Source organism: Rhynchophorus ferrugineus, unplaced genomic scaffold (assembly GCF_030347505.1).
Source record: "Rhynchophorus ferrugineus isolate W39M unplaced genomic scaffold, kcgeb_rfMv2 rfM6, whole genome shotgun sequence".
Lineage (NCBI taxonomy): Eukaryota > Metazoa > Arthropoda > Insecta > Coleoptera > Curculionidae > Rhynchophorus > Rhynchophorus ferrugineus.
In genome coordinates this window covers 4,284,430-4,296,968 of record NW_027472585.1, presented here as the reverse complement: position 1 = coordinate 4,296,968, position 12,539 = coordinate 4,284,430, and the positions used below count along the sequence as shown (strand labels likewise).

At 32.2% G+C, this 12,539-nt stretch overlaps 1 protein-coding gene across 6 annotated transcripts in view; it reads right to left on the bottom strand.

Moving 5' to 3' along the window:
- Positions 1–12,539, bottom strand: part of Evi5 (Ecotropic viral integration site 5) — a 131,299-nt gene that overhangs the window by 41,879 nt on the left and 76,881 nt on the right. The window lies entirely within an intron of this gene.

Genomic DNA, 12,539 nt, shown 5'->3' with positions numbered 1-12,539 from the left:
CGCGTCGAAATGTGGTTTTTAAACTCGAAAATATCCTATATATTACATAAATCAAGTAGGCGTGTGCTGTACAGGTTGTCTAGGTGTGGTCCTGGTTTCAATCATCTCCCTATGTATTCCTTCCCATTTTCTTTCACAATATTATTCTCTATGTTTGCTGGTTTCCATTAAAGAAAAAATATGTTTTTCAATATAACATTTTGAAAAAATGTTTAATAAAAAAATTTATGATAAATGTTAAAATATTGCTTTTAGGTATAAGATGCTAATAGTTAGATAAAGTAAAAAAATCTGTCAACAATATAACCTTTTAGAAGCCTGCATGTATATTGATCAGTGACATCTGTGATGAAAATTCTAAGTATAAATGTAAACAATTGTTAAAATGGTTAGTTTTGATATTTTTCTAAATAAAATAACAGTTTGCCATTTAGTATTATTGAGATATTCAGTGTTCAAATACACTAGTCATGGAAAGCTCAAGATTTACTTTACGACATTCATAGCTTTTGTTGTTTGAAACATCAATATTAAAAAAAAAGAAATCTAGTTGCAAAATTGTGATGATGACGCTCTGTCCATATCCATATCCCAAATGTTGGGTTCAATGATTTAACATCAGTGATTTTGATGTGAATCGCAAAGACCAACCTGGAGAGCCAAAAGACTTATTGAACGAAAGTCCATTTCAGTCAGAAATCTCCAATAACTTTCAGACAGTTTAGCAGTTGATAACAGCCTCCAAAATGAGATGGAAATCGTCCAGAGAGAAGGATGCCATTTCGATCATTTCGGCACAGCAATTTTAGCGACAAGAAAGAACAGTTTTCTATGGTGTATTATGTCTTGTACATGACAAATCCAAGCGCAAAAAGACATGGGTTAGTCCAGGAGGGTTATCCGCATCAACACTGAAGAGGAATATCAAGCCCATAAAAACTTACTGTTCAGAGGATGAGTCAGCAAGGGGCAGTGTATTATGTATTGCTAGAACCAAGTGAAATTATTCCTGTAGATGTCTACCAATTTCAAATGAACGAATTGAACGACGTATTGACGACTAGTAATAGCAAAGTCATCCTCTTACATGACAATGGCCTGTAAGATTACCACTTCCTCAGATCAAAGAAGCTTGGTTGGCACACTATTTTGAAATGCTGAAGATGAGCAAAAATGAATCGATGTCAAATGATGGAAAATATCTTGATTAATAAATATAATATTACTTTATCTTAATAAACGCCGTTCTAAAGCGAAAAAATGAGCAGAGCAAGCATATATTTCTTTAGCTTGGACAAACTCGGACTATTTCATTTTATTATTACTATTATTTATCTATTATTTTTAGAAGCTTATGACAAAGGACGTTATTGGTGACGGCATCTACCGAATAATTACCGAGGTAGTGAGAAAGTTAATGGAACCAATTAAGGATAATAACACCTGGGGAACTGGAACTAATCAAGAATTATATAATCTGTTTAAAGAACGTCCACTCTCAGAATTCATCAGACTACAACGCTTACAGTGAACGTGTATTAGACATGTATGGACAGACAACCAAACATAATTTGAGGATCAGGAAGATGCACACAAGCTTCTAGGTGTCCGAGTGTAGAGGAGAGGGTCAGGAGATAGACAGGCATGGATACAGAAGATGAAGGAGGCCATGGTCCAATTTGGACTGTAGCATAGTGTGCTTTTAAAAACGTAAGGACTATGAATCTGGAATCGAAAGTAAAATACGGGAAGACCAAAAATTAGTCATCGAAAATCACTATAAATAGAAATTTATGTTACATAAATATCGTTTCATAACCAAAAAAAAAAGAAATGTTCACTAGATATTGGTCCTTCGCAGCACCACTTGTTCTGGTAGAAAGCATACGGCGTTGCCGAACAGCAATTCATTTCTTGCGAAGTAGTCAAAATTTGTCAATTCTCAGATCGAATTTACAAAAAAAACTAATTTTTACACCTTATATATATATATATATATATATATATATATATATATATATATATATATATATAAGAAATTATCAAACTTAATGTTTTTTGTTTGTTTAAGTGGAATGGACCGTTACTAAAATTTTTAGACAATAACTAAACTTGACTGTCATAAGTATTGATTGTATTAACTGTGCCATCTTCAGGGTCAAAACAGATCATTGTACGATTTAGTTTACACAACAGTAAAGTTAGGAGTGAAAAAATTTTTTCAGTAAGGCTTGATCGTACATAATTTAGAGTTAGAATAAAATTATTGATAAGACTGTAACATCGGTGTGAAATAATTATAAATTCACTTCACGCCCTAAATATTTCAGCACTGCATAAATAATAATAATACTCATTTTGCCACTGTTCATGTTTCCTTTTCCTTTTTGATTTCTCTTTATAGTTCTATTAAACAAAAAATAAAATAAATGCCATGGTTCTACTTATTCATCACATTATATTTAGCGATGTTTTGAAATATTCGAAAAAAAAAGGACAAATATATGTCCCAAATGTTATAAGAAATTGCTGTAATAAAAATGTTCCAACCATCTCACATAGAAAAACAACACTTAATAAATTAACTATATATATTAAATATATAACTTCATATATAATTTACTATATGAAACATTATAAGGATTTCTTGTATTAAATAAAGTATAATAATTGAAATATTTATATAAAAAAACTATCCTCTGTAAAATATACTATTGCTCTAAATTAATTTTCTGGTTTTGCTATTTATCAGAAAATATTTTTGACAAAGATCATTTAAAAGTTTTTTTATAACATCTTTATTAGATACTCTTTGTACAATTTTAAGCTACAATTAATTTATTACTACATTTCATTTGTACTTGTATTAATTCACAAGCAAGACGGGTGCAAGAAAATACATCAATATGCATTCCTCAATTATAAAATTATAACAACTTATAGCTATAGTTTACACTAAAGGTATACACTTTATATAAGTTTGTATAGTTTTGTTCGCTTCAATCTAGTGATATCCTGCGCGCTGTACAGCAGTTGTATTGCTTCCACGTTAGTATGATTTAATAAACTTCTTTCGTGTTTCAAGGCAAAATCTTGGATAACTTCGCAAATCCATCTGATTTCCAGGTCATCGTGCAATTCTTCGTTGGTTACATAGCGATAGGCATTGGTAATCAATCGAAAGAACCTTCTTTTGACAGCGTTGTATGACTAGTTGATTTGAATTTTTAGTGGAATTCCATACTTGCACCCCATAGATCCAAATTGGCTTTACAATTGTATTATAGATCAAGTTGAGAATATCTTCCGACTAACCAGTATAGTTGTTTCATTTTGGTTCTAATGTGTCTTGCTTTTTGTCTAACGTGATGTCATTTAAAAGTAAGTACTATATTTTGTTGCAGTCATTACCAAAGTTAAAGGAAAAACTAAACAACAGATTTAGAATAGTATATTGTTCTAACACTTTACTTCAACCATATATAGTAGCAAGTATCAGCCACTATGCATTTAATTAACAAGCGGAAGGTCAAGTTTTATCGACACTCCTACATATTTTAACCTCCAGACATCGCCAACAATTGTTATTATTAATATCCATACACGATAGCTTCTAATGAAAGAATTTCGACTTTTGTTCTCTATTATTATAATGTTCTATTTCGATTATCGTGTTAGAATAGTTATAGTAGAAATATAGTAGTTATAGCAGCCAATTTTTTATCAAATAATATTTAATTGATTAATCAAACCAATTTTTTAGTATAATAATGCATAGTTGTGAAATAAAACAAGAACTAGATAAAAAAATTAATTTCCAAATTGAGATTCAAAGATAAACAGAGTTTTATTCTAACTAGAATGTTAGTTGATAATGACTATGAGACAAACAAACAAAAATCAACCGAGCTTAGTGGCGCAGTGGTAAAGGCAACAGGACGATCCTCCTACTGTTGCGATAGTCCCGGCTTCTAATCGTGCTGAGGCATGGTCGTAAATTTATGTCTGTGATTGTTTAATATTTGTGATTGTCCTAGGCAAGAGTGTAAAATCCGAATGGAAAATGATCCCAGCCACGCCAGTAACCAAGCTGGGTAAGACCGGATGTCTTCTGGGATGATTTATAAGTTGGTCATTCGCCAGACGACAGGATTAATGCCAAGGATCATGGTTCGGAGCCCACGTTAAATAGTAAATCCAGTCCAGATAAACCGATAATTGGTAAAAGGGGACTTTAAAATATGTAAAAAAAATCAACCGAAATATTTTGTAAAAATTGTACTGCAAGAAGTCCTATTGTTATAGTATTATTATGAATATCTATCTAGTTGACGTTAAGAAACTAATTATTTTATGGCAAATAATATTTTCGAAATTAGTACCCCTATGATTTTCTATAGTATATCCAATTAATAAAAAATAATTTTTAAATATTTCAATTGTAATAGCAAGAGAAAACAATTATTTGCAACTATTCTAATATTCACCTACAAATATCGAATAGCTCAGTGTATAAGAGACAAACCAGTGAGAATCGGACAGCGAATATTGTTAAAGCTTCTTGACATATACCGCCAAGGACGCTCAAATATGAGATAGTACTGAGGATAGATTGGGTTCAAGAGTAGTATAAAAGTTGCTTGAAGTATGTGGTCTTTTGATAACTTCTTTAGTAGTATGCAACTGCTCATTGATTTGAGATCTCAAGGGTTTATAGCTATGGATATTGTCAGAGACAATACGACTAGGAAAAGTCCTATCACGAAAAAACTAGAAATGGTAAAGAAAAACGGGAATTATTCCGATCATCATTTTGATAAAATAATAAAATATTAAGCGAAAAATGGCATTCCAACAATGTAGCAAGTCTTTTGACTAATTCTAATATTGCTGAAGCTTTTATAAAAACAAATAAGATTGACATCAGCCAAGATTCATTCATAATAGTACAAAAGCATCGGATGACTGCATAAAAGGCATTGGTTGATTTCTAAATATCCAATACTTTTAGGGGTAAGATCATTGACCAATGGTAATAGATTATTTACAACTAGACAAATAAAGATAAGACCTAGATAATTTAGACGATTTTAGAAATTTTTTTTAGATTCGTTTCTCTTGAATAAAAAAATCAGAAGGAAGAGCAAGTAAACCTACTACAGGTTCTTTGGAGGACCTGTACATTTTTGCGTCAAAAGTGAAAAAATACTTTGCAGTGATTAAACCACCCGCCGTATTCCCCAGACCTTATTACTTCTGATTACTACTTATTTCGATATATGATCGATCTGTTCGTGGATACCCTCAAAAGGTACGTCGTTCTTTCGATACGGAAACCGTAAATTAACTAAAAGATGCTAAAAAGAAAGTAATATAAACCTTAATAAGAAAGATATTTATCGGCGAACCGAACAAACAAAGAACAAAACCGAAACTATACCGTCGAATAACACGAAACAACATCCAGTTCTCGCCAAGCGAACGGATCTAATAAGGATTTTTTTCACTTTCTGCGGAATGCCGTCATCAATCATCCCCGGTCCCTTGACGTTTCCAGTTCTCTCCCCATTTCTCGGTCGTCAAGTATCCAGAATCTTTTTGATATTCCGTTTATTGTAGGCGTTTTTCGCTTATAAAAGAAGCCCTTAAATCACACCACCTGGATCGTATAGAATTAGCGCCCCGTAGCGGACACCCGCTCAACTATTTTCTCTTTTGATTTATTATGCCATTTCGTGTTTCGTATAAATAACATTTACGTAATATCAATATTAACGTTAATTTATAATGATTATTTTAAAAACAGAGTTATCCTAGTTTAGATATTTGATAAAATCGATTTATTTCATCTTTTTAGAGCTTAATTATATAAGATTTCTTAATTACGTGTATATTAATGTATAGAGAACGTTTAGGTCAAATTTTTATTAATTTGTCTTAGTTTAACTTGATATATCATATCAGTGGTCTGGGAAAAGGTAGTTTAGTAATAGTACTTTTGAAAATAGGAGTTGCGATGTTGGCCACAGAGGAAAATATTAATAAATCGGAATTTTAAAAAATATCGGTACCTTGTCTTCGAAATCTTTAAAAAGTATACCTATTTATCAATATATCAATTTGGGGGTTATATGGCTCGGTGAATAGAGACGGTACCAGTTGGTGGTATTCTGTAGGTCGTTATTTTAAACATCAAACTCAATGAACATTGAAGACTAAACAGAAAGATTTTATATTAAAGGTTTATTAAAAATATCGATATCGATATTAAAATGTGCAAAAATATCTTTAATTTTTTTTAATATCGAAAAGTATCGATCAACAGAAATATCAGTATATCGGCCAAAAATATCGATATTTTCTCGGCATCCTTAATTCCCAGAAAAACACGTTAAAAAATCGATAATGCCTCTTAATGGCATATTCTTAAAGGGTTAAGCTTTGAAAATATGAAGATCAATCGATCATTTCAAATTCCTAAACTAGAATAGCCCCATAATACTTTTAACAAAATTAAGTGGAAATACCAATATCATCCAAAAGCATTATAACCAATTCAATCGAAAACATTAGTTTCGTCACTGCAAAATAAAACGAAAACTACAGATGGAAAATTTGGTTTCTAAATTGAAATTCAGTGGTGGAATGAGTTCTATTCTAACCTAGACGTTAACAGACGTCAAACGACAGAAAATTACTTCGATAAAATCAAAACAAAAATTAAAGGACGGTCTAAAATGACAGCTTAATTTAACTTCTTAAAACTTATAGGAATAGTTAATTAATGATAACATCATTAAGACAATCCTGTTATTATAAGAATTAGTACAGTTATATAGAACTCCGAGAGGTTATAGATATAAATATCAAGGGGTTAATATAGATAGATAGAAACTACATCAGCGTATCCAAGATGCCGACGCAGTTGTAAAACTACATGTGTTTGTTTTATCCAAGTGTACCGTTCCAGTCAGCGTCTGGAGATAATAGAGTGGCAAACGAGGGTCCGGATTAAATATCCCGTTTTATAGTAGCCTGGACTTTTCTTTTATCGTTTTATTGTGTTCTTTTTTCGTAAGTTTCAGGATTCATTTGAAGAAGAGCGAGATCAAGCAACCGAGAATTGTGAAGACGTGAACGAAGCGTTGTGAGTGACTTAAATGACAATTCCAATATGACGTCCAACAATTTATGTCTATGTATTTATATATTTTTACATTAAAATAATTAAATAATTAAAATAGTATAATTTATACTCCGTTCAATAAAACAGTGAATGCAAGTTATCTAAATTGACGACGTCAACTGTCGCAATGTTGCCACATCAACTTTTAGTTCATTTTGGTTTTGATATATAACAAAATTCTAATCTAAATAATGTTAATACATTCCTAAATTATAATTGTTAATCCATAAAAGGATAGTTGCAGACAGCAAATATAAATAAATAAATAAATACATATATTGCTTACTATACAATCTGTTTCTGTGTCTAACATCTCCCTGATTTTCTTTGATATTTCCTTTCTATTAATAAATTTATTAAGTGCAAATTCATCGTTTTCCTAATTCTGGTATTGATGTCCATTTCCTGGCTTCCATTACTCTCTATTTCTATTCCCAGATAATTAAATGCATTTATTTGCTCTATTTGTATACTCTAATTAACTATCATCACCATGTAACAGCTCCTGCCGACCTCTCAATATTTCACTACTTTTATACCCTATATTTAATGCTGTTTTGTCTTTTTGACATTTCTTTTTTATTTGTTTTAGTCTTTTCTTACTATTTTATTACTCACACCTCAACATAACTCATAGAGTTTATTTTCTTATTCGGAACAATAAGTGCTATTTATCAATCTTGTGGGATTTTTTCCTGTTTCCACACATCATGGCAAGATTCCGTTAATAATTCAGTAATTTTCTGACCTATTTTCCCATTTTCTAAATAAGATAGTACTTATTTGGACTGGGTGCTTTTCTATTATTCAGTTTTATGAATACACTTTAGTGCTTCAATTTATACCAAGTGTACCCCGGAAAGCCATAACCGTTTTTTTTTAATACCTGCATACTTTTCAAGAAAATGGAAAAATTTATTTATGCAAAGTATTGGCCATTTAATTTTATACATATTTTAGACAATTTATGGATTCCATCCCAAAAAAAAAACTGTATGCCCTTTGATCAAAATCATTCATCGAGCCATTCTCTAATGCATTCTGAACTGGCGAAGTGCTGCTCTGTAAACGCGTGTCCCATTGAAGAAAAAAGTTAATAGTCGGACGGGGCGAGGTCTGGAGAATACGGCAGATACGATAATACGTCCCATCCAAGTACTTCCAACGCTTCCTTGACTGGTTTTGCTTTATAAGATGGCGTGTTATAGTGCTGTAAAATCACTTTACCTTGTCTTCGGGCTCATTCTGGACGTTTTTCGATCAATGCATGGTTCAAATTGACCATTTGTTATCGGTAACGATTACTATTAACTGTTTCACCAGGTTCGAACAGATTGTAATACACCACGTCACCTGGTCCACTTTTCATCATCCGTCACTATGCGATACAGAAATTATTTCGATCATACTTTTGAAACAGCGATTTTTCGCAGACGATTTTTCAATTTTCCATTTGCCTGTCATCCAATTGATGTGGCACCCACCTTCCGATTTTTTCGATTATCACCATTACTCGTAATCGGTCGCTAATCGTTTCTTGGGCTACATTTAACGCTTCTGCCAAATCTTGTGAGTTTGAGTTGGGTCTTCATTAAATAATTCTTGCAGTTTCGCACCTTCAAACTTTCTCGCTCTACAAGAACGTTATTTGTATTGCACATCGAAATCACTTTGAATTTTCGATATCACGCCTCATATTTTTTATGTTTGGATCATGTTTACTGCAAGTTTCTACCAGCAAACAAAGACTTTCAGCGGCTTTTTTCTTTTGATTAAGAAAAGCAATGAGTGCGCGTTTACATTTTCACGAAACTTTCAAAGAGGTATAAATCATATAACGTGTATACCTTTGAAACTTGATGCCAGTAGAATAAAATGACATATGTATCAAATAATAACATTGCTTACTTAGGTCCAGCGACATCTGTTGAACACCTGAAAAAACCGGTAATGACTTTCCGGTATACCTGATATAGGAAGGTTATACTAACGAAAAAAATGTTGCTTGTTCAATTTTAAATATTTATAGCCTAATATAATATTTCAGAAGAAACAAGCGATTTATTAAGCCTTAGTTACCGAAACCGTCAATCTCAGTTTGATTTTAAATAGATTTCTTAAGATTTCCGATGTTTGCCTGACAAAAGAGGAAACTTCCAACAAAGGATTTCGCCATTTTTCCACGTCCGTAACTTACTTATCCCGTCCAATGTCTCTATCCATTCAGAACGCCATTCTCGGCCAGAAAGTGTCGCTTAAATCCCCGTCAAGGGCGAGAACGGCCGTCCTTTAGTTCAGAAAGATGACTGATTTTAGTTTATTCCTTCCTATTATCCCATTCTCTTTCGGATGAGAACGGCTGTTTTTGTTGCCCGATAGAGTTTAGCATATCGGCACCGAATTCAACAAACCATAAATCTGTAGGAGGATAGGAAATATGAGTAATATAGTTTTTTATGCGGCATGGCAAAACGGAACGCGGGCCATGTCGACAATCTCTTTCGGATCAGTGGATTTTATTTTCAGGGTATTATTAAATAACAATTTGTGAATGGTTTTTGTAACACGGCTAAGGTTTACGTAGCAAATATTAAAATTCTATTCTCATTCAGCTGTGATGCAAAACTATTGAGCTATAACGAGAACAATACTCTACAGACATAATAAAATATCACTTGGAAATATAATGCTATTAAATGTTTTAACTGGTTTATTACTAATAAATCCCTTCTATCAGACCTATACAGTAGTTTTAAAAGATTTACAACAGATGGTGTTACTGTATATTAAATCGCATCGGGTACGATGTAACTAACTTCATGTTGAAGCCTCACTGACAAGCTTCACTTTTTAGTAGTGTTATGAACTATCGACTGTTTAGTAATTGACTACTTTTTACTATCGACTGTTTCAGTCGCTATTTTTGGTTCGACTGATTTTACTACTTTTTACCAGTAACTATTTCAGTCGACTATTTTTAGTCGCTATTTTTGGTCCGACTGATTTTGTCACTATTTACTATCGACTGTTCCAGTCGTGTACTTTTAGTTACTGTTTTTGGTTCTACTAGTTTTATTCGAATGACTTTTAATGTTCTGGCTCTGTCGTCCTAGCCGCGACCTTGATATATATATATATATATATATATATATATATATATATATATATATATATATATATATATATATATATATATATATATATATTTCGTAATATTTCGATTTACTTTATTTAAAAAAGCTCTAGTAGTTATATGCGATCATTTTTAATTATGGAAAATAGTAATTACTATTTTCAGTCGCTAGTTTTTTGACTATCGACCATTTCGACTGTTTTCAATCGATAGTTCCCAACGCTACTTTAACGTACTTAAAGTCAATCAAGTCAACATTTATGAGCATTGTCAATGAAAATGTTTACAGAAAAACTGACATACACACACTAGATAATTAGTTACAGAGGAATCGATGAAGAACATGCCACAAGTCAGAATTATTTCTTAATAATGTAACAAAGACTGGTGTATTGTATGGGTTTAAATATGAATAGTAATTACTATTTTCAGTCGCTAGTTTTTTGACTATCGACCATTTCGACTGTTTTCAGTCGATAGTTCCCAACGCTACTTTAACGTACTTAAAGTCAATCAAGTCAACATTTATAAGCATTGTCAATGAAAATGTTTACAGAAAAACTGATATACACACACTAGATAATTAGTTACAGAGGAATCGATGAAGAACATGGCACAAGTCAGAATTATTTCTTAATAATGTAACAAAGACTGGTGCATTGTATGGGTTTAAATATGAAAAACACTTTTAATATAATATAAAGTAAAAACACTTAAAAGTCTATTTAAAGTTTATTGAATAGAAAAATATTCGATTTCTTTAGCCCCAACTTAGATCGAAACCAACCACTTTAAAGTGCCGCACAGCGAAAAAGGGCTCATTATACAAATACCCGACTGTGCAATGGAGATTTTCCATTAAGTTTCGAGGTCGGTTGCAAGAAAATCCGCTTAATTAAAATGTTTTCCATGCTACATTAACGATAACGAAATGTGTCCTCCATGGCGCCGTGAAAAGTCCATTCATAAAACGAACCAAGAGTGCATTAACTATTTTCACGCAATGAAGAAATGCGAAATCATCAATTTTGTGTGTAAGAGCGAGTTTTTTTTTTGTTTACATTTTCTCTATAATTTTTTTTAGAAAATGAAAATAAAAATATGTCAGTCAAGAAATCTATAAATCGTATTTTCAATATTTCAACAAGGCGGGATTGCTGGTTCTTTTTATTGTTGGATATGCTACCATTGCCGCTGCAATGATTAACTGCCATCTTGACCTTTTTTGTTGGCTGTTATTGCCAGGTATCTGATGTCTTTGGCATGTCCCAGAAATGTTAGAGTACCATAGCAGTTCATTTCTGAAGTCGCAACGCTCAGAGTGAATGTCTCCTTCATGCCTTTTTGTGTTGATTTCTATTGAGGTTTATCCTGTCCAACTAGACGATTTTCATAGAATGATGAGTTTGTTCAGAGAATATTCCAGTTTTCTTTCTATTTTTGTTATATATTTCTTTTCCGTACATAAATTAGTTTAAATTAGAAATAATAACGTTTTATTGCTGCAACTATAAAATAAAAATAATAACTATTTCACAGGGCAGAAACTGGTACCAAAATGGATATCAGTAACTGATATAATAGTTATGGAATACTAATAACTGTAAACGTACATAAACACCACAGAAAGTGCTGCTGATTATGGGGCAGTGCACCAAAAGCGTTTGCATTTAGCTTTTTCGCTTGTACGCATTACATTTTCATCATGGTTGAAGAAACGTGAGTGCAGAGTTATTTATTGATCTATTGGCGATTTTAGTTTTATCTTAACTGTACTGGCAAAGTATCTCGCACACCTCTGCCTTTGATTTCATTGCACGCCCGCTATCTTTGGCGTTAGGGTAGAAGCAGGTACTTCACATGTCAGCTTTCCCTTAGTACCGCATGTACATGCCATACTTCACCCTAGTTTGTTTATTATTACTATCAGTTATCGCTATTGTTTATTGTTATTATTACTGTCTGTCATTGTTACTTAGTACTATTGTCTTAACAGTTTTACTGTCATTGTCATTCTGTTTTATTACTATAGTCAGTACTATTTGCTATTATTATTACTTAACATTAAAAGTATCTGTCATAGTAATTGTCTATCGTTGCTATATTTCTTAGAGTTTTAATTTCACCCTTATGAGTGACAATTGGTTACTTAGGTACGTTTTAAGTTTGTTTTCGCAACTATTACCTAACCACCTCAACATCAAAATCTAATGCATTTAG